This window comes from Mobula birostris, chromosome 28, assembly GCF_030028105.1.
Source record: "Mobula birostris isolate sMobBir1 chromosome 28, sMobBir1.hap1, whole genome shotgun sequence".
In the NCBI taxonomy this organism is placed as follows: domain Eukaryota; kingdom Metazoa; phylum Chordata; class Chondrichthyes; order Myliobatiformes; family Myliobatidae; genus Mobula; species Mobula birostris.
This window is the reverse complement of record NC_092397.1, coordinates 38,549,481-38,561,860: the sequence shown is the minus strand read 5'-3', so window position 1 is coordinate 38,561,860 and position 12,380 is coordinate 38,549,481.

Here is a 12,380-nt window from a genome sequence, read left to right as displayed (position 1 = left end):
GTCAGTTCCCTGGTCCTTGTCGTTTCCCTCGTCCCAGTTAGTTCCCTGGTCCCTGTCATTTCCCTGATCCGCGTCAGTTTCCTGGTCGGTGTCAGTTCTCCGTACCCTGTCAGTTCCCTGGTCCATGTCAGCTCCCTGGTCCCTGTGCATTCCCCGGTCTGTGTCAGTTCCCTCGTTCCCATCAGTTCCCTGGTCCATGTCAGTTCCCTGTTTCATGCCAGTTCCCTGGTCCATGTCAGGTCCCTGGTCCGTGTGATTTCCCTGGACCCCGTCAGTTCCCTGGTCCGTGTCAGTTTCCTGGTCCGTGTCAGTTCCCTGGTCGGTTTCAGTTCCCTATTCCCTGTCAGTTCCCTGTTGTCTGTCAGCTCCCTGGTCTCTGTGAGTTCCCTGGGCCCTGTCAGCTCCCTGCTCTGTGTCAGTTCCCTGGTCCGTGTCAGTTTCCTGGTCCGTGTCAGTTTCCTGGTCTGTGTCAGTTCCCTGGTCAGTGTCATTTCTCTGGTCGGTGTCAGTTCCCTGCTCCGTGTAAGTTCCCTAGTCCCCGTGCGTTCCCTGATCCGTGTCAGTTTTTTCGTCCCCTTCCGATTCCTAATCCGTGTCAGTTCACTGGTCCATGTCAGTTCCCTCATCCCCGTCAGTTCCCAGGTGCGTGTCAGTTCCCTTGTCCCCGTCAGTTCCCCTGGTCCCTATCAGTTTCCTTGTCCGTGTCAGTTCTCTGGTCCATGTCAGTTCTCTGGTCCCGTCAGTCCCCTGGTCCGTTTCAGTTTCCTGGTCGGTGTCAGTTCCCTGTCCCCTGTCAGTTCCCTGGTGTCTGTCAGTTCCCTGGTCCCTGTGAGTTCCCTAGTCCCAGTCAGTTCCCTGGTCGGTGTCAGTCCCCTGGTCCCCGTCCGTTCCCTGATCCATGTCAGTTTTCTGGTCCCCATCCGATCCCTAATCCGTGTCACTTCCGTGGTCCGTGTCAGTTCCCTGGTCCCTGTCAGTTCCCTGGTCCCTGTCGGTTTCCTGGTCGGTGTCAGTTCTCCGTACCCTGTCAGTTCCCTGGTCCATGTCAGGTCCCTTGTCCCTGTGCATTCCCCGGTCTGTGTCAGTTCCCTCGTTCCCGTCAGTTCCCTGGTCCATGTCAGTTCCCTGTTTCATGCCAGTTCCCTGGTCCATGTCAGGTCCCTGGTCCGTGTGATTTCCCTGGACCCCGTCAGTTCCCTGGTCCGTGTCAGTTTCCTGGTCCGTGTCAGTTCCCTGGTCGGTTTCAGTTCCCTATTCCCTGTCAGTTCCCTGTTGTCTGTCAGCTCCCTGGTCTCTGTGAGTTCCCTGGGCCCTGTCAGCTCCCTGCTCTGTGTCAGTTCCCTGGTCCGTGTCAGTTTCCTGGTCCGTGTCAGTTTCCTGGTCTGTGTCAGTTCCCTGGTCAGTGTCATTTCTCTGGTCGGTGTCAGTTCCCTGCTCCGTGTAAGTTCCCTAGTCCCCGTGCGTTCCCTGATCCGTGTCAGTTTTTTCGACCCCTTCCGATTCCTAATCCGTGTCAGTTCGCTGGTCCATGTCAATTCCCTCATCCCCGTCAGTTCCCAGGTGCGTGTCAGTTCCCTCGTCCCCGTCAGTTCCCCTGGTCCCTATCAGTTTCCTTGTCCGTGTCAGTTCTCCGGTCCATGTCAGTTCTCTGGTCCCGTCAGTCCCCTGGTCCGTTTCAGTTTCCTGGTCGGTGTCAGTTCCCTGTTCCCTGTCAGTTCCCTGGTGTCTGTCAGTTCCCTGGTCCCTGTGAGTTCCCTAGTCCCAGTCAGTTCCCTGGTCGGTGTCAGTCCCCTGGTCCCCGTCCGTTCCCTGATCCATGTCAGTTTTCTGGTCCCCATCCGATCCCTAATCCGTGTCACTTCCGTGGTCCGTGTCAGTTCCCTGGTCCCTGTCAGTTCCCTGGTCCCCGCCCGTTCACTGATCCGTGTCAGTTGCCTGGTCCGTGTCAATTCCCTGGTCCTTGTCTTTTCCCTGGACCCAGTTAGTTCCCTGGTCCCTGTCAGTTCCCAGATCCGTGTCAGTTCTCTGGTCCGTGTAAGTTCCGTGGTCCCCGTCAGTTCCCTGATCCGTGTCAGTTCCCTGGTCCGTGTCGGTTCCCTAGTCCCTGTCATTTCCCTGGTCCGTGTCAGTTCCCCGATCCGTTCAGTTCCCCGGTCCACTTCAGTTCCCTGGTGCCTGTCAGTTCCCTAGTCCCAGTCAGTTCCCTGGTCTCCGTCATTTCCTTGGTCCGTGTCAGTTCCCTGGTCCGTGTCAGTTCCCCGCTCTGTGTCAGTTCCCTAATGCCTGTCAGTTCCCTTGTCCGTGTCAGTTCCCTGGTCTCTGTCAGTTCCCCTGTCCACTTCAGTTCCCTGGTGCCTGTCAGTTCCCTAGTCCCTGTCAGTTCCCTGGTCTCCGTCATTTCCTTGGTCCGTGTCAGTTCCCTGGTCCGTGTCAGTTCCCCCATCCATGTCAGTTCCCTGTCCGTGTCAGTTCCCTGGTGCCTGTCAGTTCCTTGGTCCGTGTCAGTGCCCTGGTGCGTGTCATTTCCCCGGTCTGTGTCAGTTCCCTGGTCCTTGTGAGTTCGCTGGTCCCCGTCACTTCCCTGGTCCCGTCAGTTCCCTTGACCGTGTCAGTTCCCTGGTCCTTGTCAGTTCACTGGTCCGTGTCAGTTCCCTGGACCGTGTCAGTTCCCTGGTCCCCTCAGTTCCCTTCTCGGTGTCAGTTTCCTGGTCCGTGTCAGTTCCCTGGTCGGTGTCAGTTCCCTGGTCGGTGTCAGTTCCCTGTTCCCTGTTAGTTCTCTGGTGTCTGTCAGTTCCCAGTTCCCTGTCAGTTTGTTGGTCCCCGTCAGTACCCTGGTCTGTGTCAGTTCCGTGCTCCGTATCATTTCCCTGGTCCGTGTCAGTTTCCTGGTCCCTGTCAGTTCTCTGCTCCCTGTCAGCTCCCTGGTCCCTGTCGGTCCCCTGGCCCGTGTCAGTTCCCTTGTCCGTGTCAGCTCCCTGGTCCCCGTTAGTTCCCCAGTCCCTGTCAGATCCCATGTCCGTGTCAATTCCCTTGTCCGTGTCAGTTCCCTGGACCCCGTCCGTTCCCTGATCCGTGACAGTTCCCTGGTCCATGTCAGTTCCCTGGTCCCTGTCAGTTCCCAGATCTGTGTCAGTTCCCTGATCCGTGTCAGATCCCTGGTCCATGTTAGTTCCCTGGTCCTTGTCGTTTCCCTTGTCCCAGTTAATTCCCTGGTCCCAGTTAGCTCCCTGGTCCCTGTCAGTTCCCAGAGCCGTGTCAGTTCTCTGGTCCGTGTAAGTTCCATGGTCCCCGTCAGTTCCCTGATCCGTGTCAGTTCCCTGGTCCGTGTCAGTTCCCTGGTCCATGTTAGTTCCCTGGTCCGTGTCAGTTCCCTGGTCCCTGTCAGTTCCCTGGTCCGTGTCAGTTCCCCGATCCGTTCAGTTCCCTGATCCGTGTCAGTTCCCCGGTCCACTTCAGTTCCCTGGTGCCTGTCAGTTCCCTAGTCCCTGTCAGTTCCCTGGTCTCCGTCATTTCCCTGGTCCGTGTCAGTTTCCCGGTCTGTGTCAGTTCCCTAATGCCTGTCAGTTCCCTTGTCCGTGTCAGTTCCCTGGTCCGTGTCAGTTCCCCTGTCCACTTCAGTTCCCTGGTGCCTGTCAGTTCCCTAGTCCCTGTCAGTTCCCTGGTCTCCGTCATTTCCTTGGTCCGTGTCAGTTCCCTGGTCCGTGTCAGTTCCCCGATCCATGTCAGTTCCCTGGTAAGTGTCAGTTCCCTGGTGCCTGTCAGTTCCTTGGTCCGTGTCAGTTCCCTGGTCCGTGTCAGTTGCCTGGTCCGTGTCAGTTCCCTGGTCCTTGTGAGTTCGCTGGTCCCCGTCAGTTCCCTGGTCCCTGTCAGTTCACTGGTCCATGTCAGATCCCTGGACCGTGTCAGTTCCCTGGTCCCGTCAGTTCCCTTGTCCGTGTCAGTTCCCTGGTCCCTGTCAGTTCACTGATCCGTGTCAGTTTCCTGGTCCGTGTCAGTTCCCTGGTCGGTGTCAGTTCCCTGTTCCCTGTCAGTTCCCTGTTCCCTGTCAGTTTGCTGGTCCCCGTCAGTACCCTGGTCTGTGTCAGTTCCGTTCTCCGCATCATTTCCCTGGTCCGTGTCAGTTTCCTGGTCCCTGTCAGTTCTCTGCTCCCTGTCAGCTCCCTGGTCCCTGTCGGTTCCCCTGGCCCATGTCAGTTCCCTTATCCGTGTCAGCTTCCCGGTCCCCGTTAGTTCCCCAGTCCCTGTCAGTTCCCCAGTCCCTGTCAGTTCCCATGTCCGTGTCAATTCCCTTGTGCGTGTCAGTTCCCTGGACCGTGCCGTTCCCTGATCCGTGTCAGTTTCCTGGTCCCTCTCAGTTCCCTGGTCCGTGTCAGTTCCCTGGTCCTTGTCAGTTCCCTGGTCCCTGTCAGTTCCCAGATCTGTGTCAGTTCCCTGATCCGTGTCAGATCCCTGGTCCATGTCAGTTCCCTGGTCCTTGTCGTTTCCCTCGTCCCAGTTAGTTCCCTGGTCCCTGTCATTTCCCTGATCCGCGTCAGTTTCCTGGTCGGTGTCAGTTCTCCGTACCCTGTCAGTTCCCTGGTCCATGTCAGCTCCCTGGTCCCTGTGCATTCCCCGGTCTGTGTCAGTTCCCTCGTTCCCATCAGTTCCCTGGTCCATGTCAGTTCCCTGTTTCATGCCAGTTCCCTGGTCCATGTCAGGTCCCTGGTCCGTGTGATTTCCCTGGACCCCGTCAGTTCCCTGGTCCGTGTCAGTTTCCTGGTCCGTGTCAGTTCCCTGGTCGGTTTCAGTTCCCTATTCCCTGTCAGTTCCCTGTTGTCTGTCAGCTCCCTGGTCTCTGTGAGTTCCCTGGGCCCTGTCAGCTCCCTGCTCTGTGTCAGTTCCCTGGTCCGTGTCAGTTTCCTGGTCCGTGTCAGTTTCCTGGTCTGTGTCAGTTCCCTGGTCAGTGTCATTTCTCTGGTCGGTGTCAGTTCCCTGCTCCGTGTAAGTTCCCTAGTCCCCGTGCGTTCCCTGATCCGTGTCAGTTTTTTCGTCCCCTTCCGATTCCTAATCCGTGTCAGTTCACTGGTCCATGTCAGTTCCCTCATCCCCGTCAGTTCCCAGGTGCGTGTCAGTTCCCTTGTCCCCGTCAGTTCCCCTGGTCCCTATCAGTTTCCTTGTCCGTGTCAGTTCTCTGGTCCATGTCAGTTCTCTGGTCCCGTCAGTCCCCTGGTCCGTTTCAGTTTCCTGGTCGGTGTCAGTTCCCTGTCCCCTGTCAGTTCCCTGGTGTCTGTCAGTTCCCTGGTCCCTGTGAGTTCCCTAGTCCCAGTCAGTTCCCTGGTCGGTGTCAGTCCCCTGGTCCCCGTCCGTTCCCTGATCCATGTCAGTTTTCTGGTCCCCATCCGATCCCTAATCCGTGTCACTTCCGTGGTCCGTGTCAGTTCCCTGGTCCCTGTCAGTTCCCTGGTCCCTGTCGGTTTCCTGGTCGGTGTCAGTTCTCCGTACCCTGTCAGTTCCCTGGTCCATGTCAGGTCCCTTGTCCCTGTGCATTCCCCGGTCTGTGTCAGTTCCCTCGTTCCCGTCAGTTCCCTGGTCCATGTCAGTTCCCTGTTTCATGCCAGTTCCCTGGTCCATGTCAGGTCCCTGGTCCGTGTGATTTCCCTGGACCCCGTCAGTTCCCTGGTCCGTGTCAGTTTCCTGGTCCGTGTCAGTTCCCTGGTCGGTTTCAGTTCCCTATTCCCTGTCAGTTCCCTGTTGTCTGTCAGCTCCCTGGTCTCTGTGAGTTCCCTGGGCCCTGTCAGCTCCCTGCTCTGTGTCAGTTCCCTGGTCCGTGTCAGTTTCCTGGTCCGTGTCAGTTTCCTGGTCTGTGTCAGTTCCCTGGTCAGTGTCATTTCTCTGGTCGGTGTCAGTTCCCTGCTCCGTGTAAGTTCCCTAGTCCCCGTGCGTTCCCTGATCCGTGTCAGTTTTTTCGACCCCTTCCGATTCCTAATCCGTGTCAGTTCGCTGGTCCATGTCAATTCCCTCATCCCCGTCAGTTCCCAGGTGCGTGTCAGTTCCCTCGTCCCCGTCAGTTCCCCTGGTCCCTATCAGTTTCCTTGTCCGTGTCAGTTCTCCGGTCCATGTCAGTTCTCTGGTCCCGTCAGTCCCCTGGTCCGTTTCAGTTTCCTGGTCGGTGTCAGTTCCCTGTTCCCTGTCAGTTCCCTGGTGTCTGTCAGTTCCCTGGTCCCTGTGAGTTCCCTAGTCCCAGTCAGTTCCCTGGTCGGTGTCAGTCCCCTGGTCCCCGTCCGTTCCCTGATCCATGTCAGTTTTCTGGTCCCCATCCGATCCCTAATCCGTGTCACTTCCGTGGTCCGTGTCAGTTCCCTGGTCCCTGTCAGTTCCCTGGTCCCTGTCAGTTTCCTGGTCGGTGTCAGTTCTCCGTACCCTGTCAGTTCCCTGGTCCATGTCAGGTCCCTTGTCCCTGTGCATTCCCCGGTCCGTGTCAGTTCCCTCGTTCCCGTCAGTTCCCTGGTCCATGTCAGTTCCCTGTTTCATGCCAGTTCCCTGGTCCATGTCAGGTCCCTGGTCCGTGTGATTTCCCTGGACCCCGTCAGTTCCCTGGTCCGTGTCAGTTCCCTGGTCGGTTTCAGTTCCCTATTCCCTGTCAGTTCCCTGTTGTCTGTCAGCTCCCTGGTCTCTGTGAGTTCCCTGGGCCCTGTCAGCTCCCTGCTCTGTGTCAGTTCCCTGGTCCGTGTCAGTTTCCTGGTCCGTGTCAGTTTCCTGGTCTGTGTCAGTTCCCTGGTCAGTGTCATTTCTCTGGTCGGTGTCAGTTCCCTGCTCCGTGTAAGTTCCCTAGTCCCCGTGCGTTCCCTGATCCGTGTCAGCTTTTTTTGTCCCCTTCCGATTCCTAATCCGTGTCAGTTCACTGGTCCATGTCAATTCCCTCATCCCCGTCAGTTCCCAGGTGCGTGTCAGTTCCCTCGTCCCCGTCAGTTCCCCTGGTCCCTATCAGTTTCCTTGTCCGTGTCAGTTCTCCGGTCCATGTCAGTTCTCTGGTCCCGTCAGTCCCCTGGTCCGTTTCAGTTTCCTGGTCGGTGTCAGTTCCCTGTTCCCTGTCAGTTCCCTGGTGTCTGTCAGTTCCCTGGTCCCTGTGAGTTCCCTAGTCCCAGTCAGTTCCCTGGTCGGTGTCAGTTCCCTGGTCCCCGTCCGTTCCCTGATCCATGTCAGTTTTCTAGTCCCCATCCGATCCCTAATCCGTGTCACTTCCGTGGTCCGTGTCAGTTCCCTGGTCCGCATCAGTTTCCTGGTCCGTGTCATTTCCCTGGTCCATGTCAGTTCCCTCGTACCTGTCAGTTCCCAGGTCTGTGTCAGTTCCCTGGTCCGTGTAAGTTCCCTGGTTCCCGTCCGTTCCCTGATCCGTGTCAGTTTTCTGGTCCCCGTCTGATTCCTAATCCATGTCAGTTCCCTCGTCCCCGTCAGTTCCCCTGGTCCGTGTCAGTTCCCTCGTCCCCGTCAGTTCCCCTGGTCCCCGTCAGTTCCCTGGTCCATGTCAGTTTCCTGGTCGGTGTCAGTTCCCTGTTCCCTGTCAGTTCCCTGGTGTCTGTCAGTTCCCTGGTCCCTGTGAGTTCCCTGGTCCCAGTCAGTTCCCTGGTCGGTGTCAGTGCCCTGGTCCCTGTCAGTTCCCAGGTCTGTGTCAGTTCCCTGGTCCATGTCAGTTCCCTGGTCCCCATCCGCTCCCTGATCCGTGTCAGTTTTCTGGTCCCCGTCCGATTCCTAATCCGTGTCAGTTCCCTGGTCCGTGTCAGTTCCCCGGTGCCTGTCAGTTCCCTAGTCCGTGTCAGTTCCCTGGTCCTTGTCAGTTCCCTGGTCCCTGTCAGTTCCCAGATCTGTGTCAGTTCCCTGATCCGTGTCAGATCCCTGATCCATGTCAGTTTTCTGGTCCCCATTCGATCCCTAATCCGTGTCAGTTCCCTGGTCCGTGTCAGTTCCCTGGTCCGCATCAGTTTCCTGGTCCGTGTCAGTTCCCTGGTCGGTGTCTTTTCCCTGGTCCCTGTCAGTTCCCTGGTCCCTGTCAGTTCCCAGGTCCGTGTCAGTTCCCTGGTCCGTGTAAGTTTTCTCGTCCCCATCCGATTCCTAATCTGTGTCAGTTCACTGGTCCATGTCAGTTCCCTCGTCCCTGTCAGTACCCAGGTCCGTGTCAGTTCCCTGGTCCATGTCAGTTCCCTGGTCCCCATCCGCTCCCTGATCCGTGACAGTTTTCTGGTCCCAGCCCGATTCCTAATCCGTGTCAGTTCCCTGGTCCGTGTCATTTCCCTGGTCCCCGCCCGTTCACTGATCCGTGTCAGTTGCCTGGTCCGTGTCAATTCCCTGGTCCTTGTCTTTTCCCTGGACCCAGTTAGTTCCCTGGTCCCTGTCAGTTCCCAGATCCGTGTCAGTTCTCTGGTCCGTGTAAGTTCCGTGGTCCCCGTCAGTTCCCTGATCCGTGTCAGTTCCCTGGTCCGTGTCGGTTCCCTAGTCCCTGTCATTTCCCTGGTCCGTGTCAGTTCCCCGATCCGTTCAGTTCCCCGGTCCACTTCAGTTCCCTGGTGCCTGTCAGTTCCCTAGTCCCTGTCAGTTCCCTGGTCTCCGTCATTTCCTTGGTCCGTGTCAGTTCCCTGGTCCGTGTCAGTTCCCCGCTCTGTGTCAGTTCCCTAATGCCTGTCAGTTCCCTTGTCCGTGTCACTTCCCTGGCCTCTGTCAGTTCCCCTGTCCACTTCAGTTCCCTGGTGCCTGTCAGTTCCCTAGTCCCTGTCAGTTCCCTGGTCTCCGTCATTTCCTTGGTCCGTGTCAGTTCCCTGGTCCGTGTCAGTTCCCCGATCCATGTCAGTTCCCTGTCCGTGTCAGTTCCCTGGTGCCTGTCAGTTCCTTGGTCCGTGTCAGTGCCCTGGTGCGTGTCATTTCCCCGGTCTGTGTCAGTTCCCTGGTCCTTGTGAGTTCGCTGGTCCCCGTCACTTCCCTGGTCCCGTCAGTTCCCTTGACCGTGTCAGTTCCCTGGTCCTTGTCAGTTCACTGGTCCGTGTCAGTTCCCTGGACCGTGTCAGTTCCCTGGTCCCGTCAGTTCCCTTCTCGGTGTCAGTTTCCTGGTCCGTGTCAGTTCCCTGGTCGGTGTCAGTTCCCTGGTCGGTGTCAGTTCCCTGTTCCCTGTTAGTTCTCTGGTGCCTGTCAGTTCCCTGTTCCCTGTCAGTTTGTTGGTCCCCGTCAGTACCCTGGTCTGTGTCAGTTCCGTGCTCCGTATCATTTCCCTGGTCCGTGTCAGTTTCCTGGTCCCTGTCAGTTCTCTGCTCCCTGTCAGCTCCCTGGTCCCTGTCGGTCCCCTGGCCCGTGTCAGTTCCCTTGTCCGTGTCAGCTCCCTGGTCCCCGTTAGTTCCCCAGTCCCTGTCAGTTCCCATGTCCGTGTCAATTCCCTTGTCCGTGTCAGTTCCCTGGACCCCGTCCGTCCCCTGATCCGTGTCAGTTCCCTGGTCCATGTCAGTTCCCTGGTCCCTGTCAGTTCCCAGATCTGTGTCAGTTCCCTGATCCGTGTCAGATCCCTGGTCCATGTTAGTTCCCTGGTCCTTGTCGTTTCCCTTGTCCCAGTTAATTCCCTGGTCCCAGTTAGCTCCCTGGTCCCTGTCAGTTCCCAGAGCCGTGTCAGTTCTCTGGTCCGTGTAAGTTCCATGGTCCCCGTCAGTTCCCTGATCCGTGTCAGTTCCCTGGTCCGTGTCAGTTCCCTGGTCCATGTTAGTTCCCTGGTCCGTGTCGGTTCCCTGGTCCCTGTCAGTTCCCTGGTCCGTGTCAGTTCCCCTATCCTTGTCAGTTCCCTGGACCGTGTCAGTACCCTGGTCCCTGTCAGTTCCCTGGTCCCTGTCAGTTCCCTGGTCCGTGTCAGTTCCCCGATCCGTTCAGTTCCCTGGTGCCTGTCAGTTCCCTAGTCCCTGTCAGTTCCCTGGTCTCCGTCATTTCCCTGGTCCGTGTCAGTTTCCCGGTCTGTGTCAGTTCCCTAATGCCTGTCAGTTCCCTTGTCCGTGTCAGTTCCCTGGTCCGTGTCAGTTCCCCTGTCCACTTCAGTTCCCTGGTGCCTGTCAGTTCCCTAGTCCCTGTCAGTTCCCTGGTCTCCGTCATTTCCTTGGTCCGTGTCAGTTCCCTGGTCCGTGTCAGTTCCCCGATCCATGTCAGTTCCCTGGTAAGTGTCAGTTCCCTGGTGCCTGTCAGTTCCTTGGTCCGTGTCAGTTCCCTGGTCCGTGTCAGTTGCCTGGTCCGTGTCAGTTCCCTGGTCCTTGTGAGTTCGCTGGTCCCCGTCAGTTCCCTGGTCCCTGTCAGTTCACTGGTCCATGTCAGATCCCTGGACCGTGTCAGTTCCCTGGTCCCGTCAGTTCCCTTGTCCGTGTCAGTTCCCTGGTCCCTGTCAGTTCACTGATCCGTGTCAGTTTCCTGGTCCGTGTCAGTTCCCTGGTCGGTGTCAGTTCCCTGTTCCCTGTCAGTTCCCTGTTCCCTGTCAGTTTGCTGGTCCCCGTCAGTACCCTGGTCTGTGTCAGTTCCGTTCTCCGCATCATTTCCCTGGTCCGTGTCAGTTTCCTGGTCCCTGTCAGTTCTCTGCTCCCTGTCAGCTCCCTGGTCCCTGTCGGTTCCCCTGGCCCATGTCAGTTCCCTTATCCGTGTCAGCTTCCCGGTCCCCGTTAGTTCCCCAGTCCCTGTCAGTTCCCCAGTCCCTGTCAGTTCCCATGTCCGTGTCAATTCCCTTGTGCGTGTCAGTTCCCTGGACCGCGCCGTTCCCTGATCCGTGTCAGTTTCCTGGTCCCCGTCAATACCCTGGTCTGTGTCAGTTCCGTTCTCCGCATCATTTCCCTGGTCCGTGTCAGTTTCCTGGTCCCTGTCAGTTCTCTGCTCCCTGTCAGCTCCCTGGTCCCTGTCGGTTCCCCTGGCCCATGTCAGTTCCCTTATCCGTGTCAGCTTCCCGGTCCCCGTTAGTTCCCCAGTCCCTGTCAGTTCCCCAGTCCCTGTCAGTTCCCATGTCCGTGTCAATTCCCTGGTCCGTGTCAGTTCCCTGGTCCTTGTCAGTTCCCTGGTCCCTGTCAGTTCCCAGATCTGTGTCAGTTCCCTGATCCGTGTCAGATCCCTGGTCCATGTCAGTTCCCTGGTCCTTGTCGTTTCCCTCGTCCCAGTTAGTTCCCTGGTCCCTGTCATTTCCCTGATCCGCGTCAGTTTCCTGGTCGGTGTCAGTTCTCCGTACCCTGTCAGTTCCCTGGTCCATGTCAGCTCCCTGGTCCCTGTGCATTCCCCGGTCTGTGTCAGTTCCCTCGTTCCCATCAGTTCCCTGGTCCATGTCAGTTCCCTGTTTCATGCCAGTTCCCTGGTCCATGTCAGGTCCCTGGTCCGTGTGATTTCCCTGGACCCCGTCAGTTCCCTGGTCCGTGTCAGTTCCCTGGTCGGTTTCAGTTCCCTATTCCCTGTCAGTTCCCTGTTGTCTGTCAGCTCCCTGGTCTCTGTGAGTTCCCTGGGCCCTGTCAGCTCCCTGCTCTGTGTCAGTTCCCTGGTCCGTGTCAGTTTCCTGGTCCGTGTCAGTTTCCTGGTCTGTGTCAGTTCCCTGGTCTGTGTCAGTTCCGTTCTCCGCATCATTTCCCTGGTCCGTGTCAGTTTCCTGGTCCCTGTCAGTTCTCTGCTCCCTGTCAGCTCCCTGGTCCCTGTCGGTTCCCCTGGCCCATGTCAGTTCCCTTATCCGTGTCAGCTTCCCGGTCCCCGTTAGTTCCCCAGTCCCTGTCAGTTCCCCAGTCCCTGTCAGTTCCCATGTCCGTGTCAATTCCCTTGTGCGTGTCAGTTCCCTGGACCGCGCCGTTCCCTGATCCGTGTCAGTTTCCTGGTCCCCTTCAGTACCCTGGTCTGTGTCAGTTCCGTTCTCCGCATCATTTCCCTGGTCCGTGTCAGTTTCCTGGTCCCTGTCAGTTCTCTGCTCCCTGTCAGCTCCCTGGTCCCTGTCGGTTCCCCTGGCCCATGTCAGTTCCCTTATCCGTGTCAGCTTCCCGGTCCCCGTTAGTTCCCCAGTCCCTGTCAGTTCCCCAGTCCCTGTCAGTTCCCATGTCCGTGTCAATTCCCTGGTCCGTGTCAGTTCCCTGGTCCTTGTCAGTTCCCTGGTCCCTGTCAGTTCCCAGATCTGTGTCAGTTCCCTGATCCGTGTCAGATCCCTGGTCCATGTCAGTTCCCTGGTCCTTGTCGTTTCCCTCGTCCCAGTTAGTTCCCTGGTCCCTGTCATTTCCCTGATCCGCGTCAGTTTCCTGGTCGGTGTCAGTTCTCCGTACCCTGTCAGTTCCCTGGTCCATGTCAGCTCCCTGGTCCCTGTGCATTCCCCGGTCTGTGTCAGTTCCCTCGTTCCCATCAGTTCCCTGGTCCATGTCAGTTCCCTGTTTCATGCC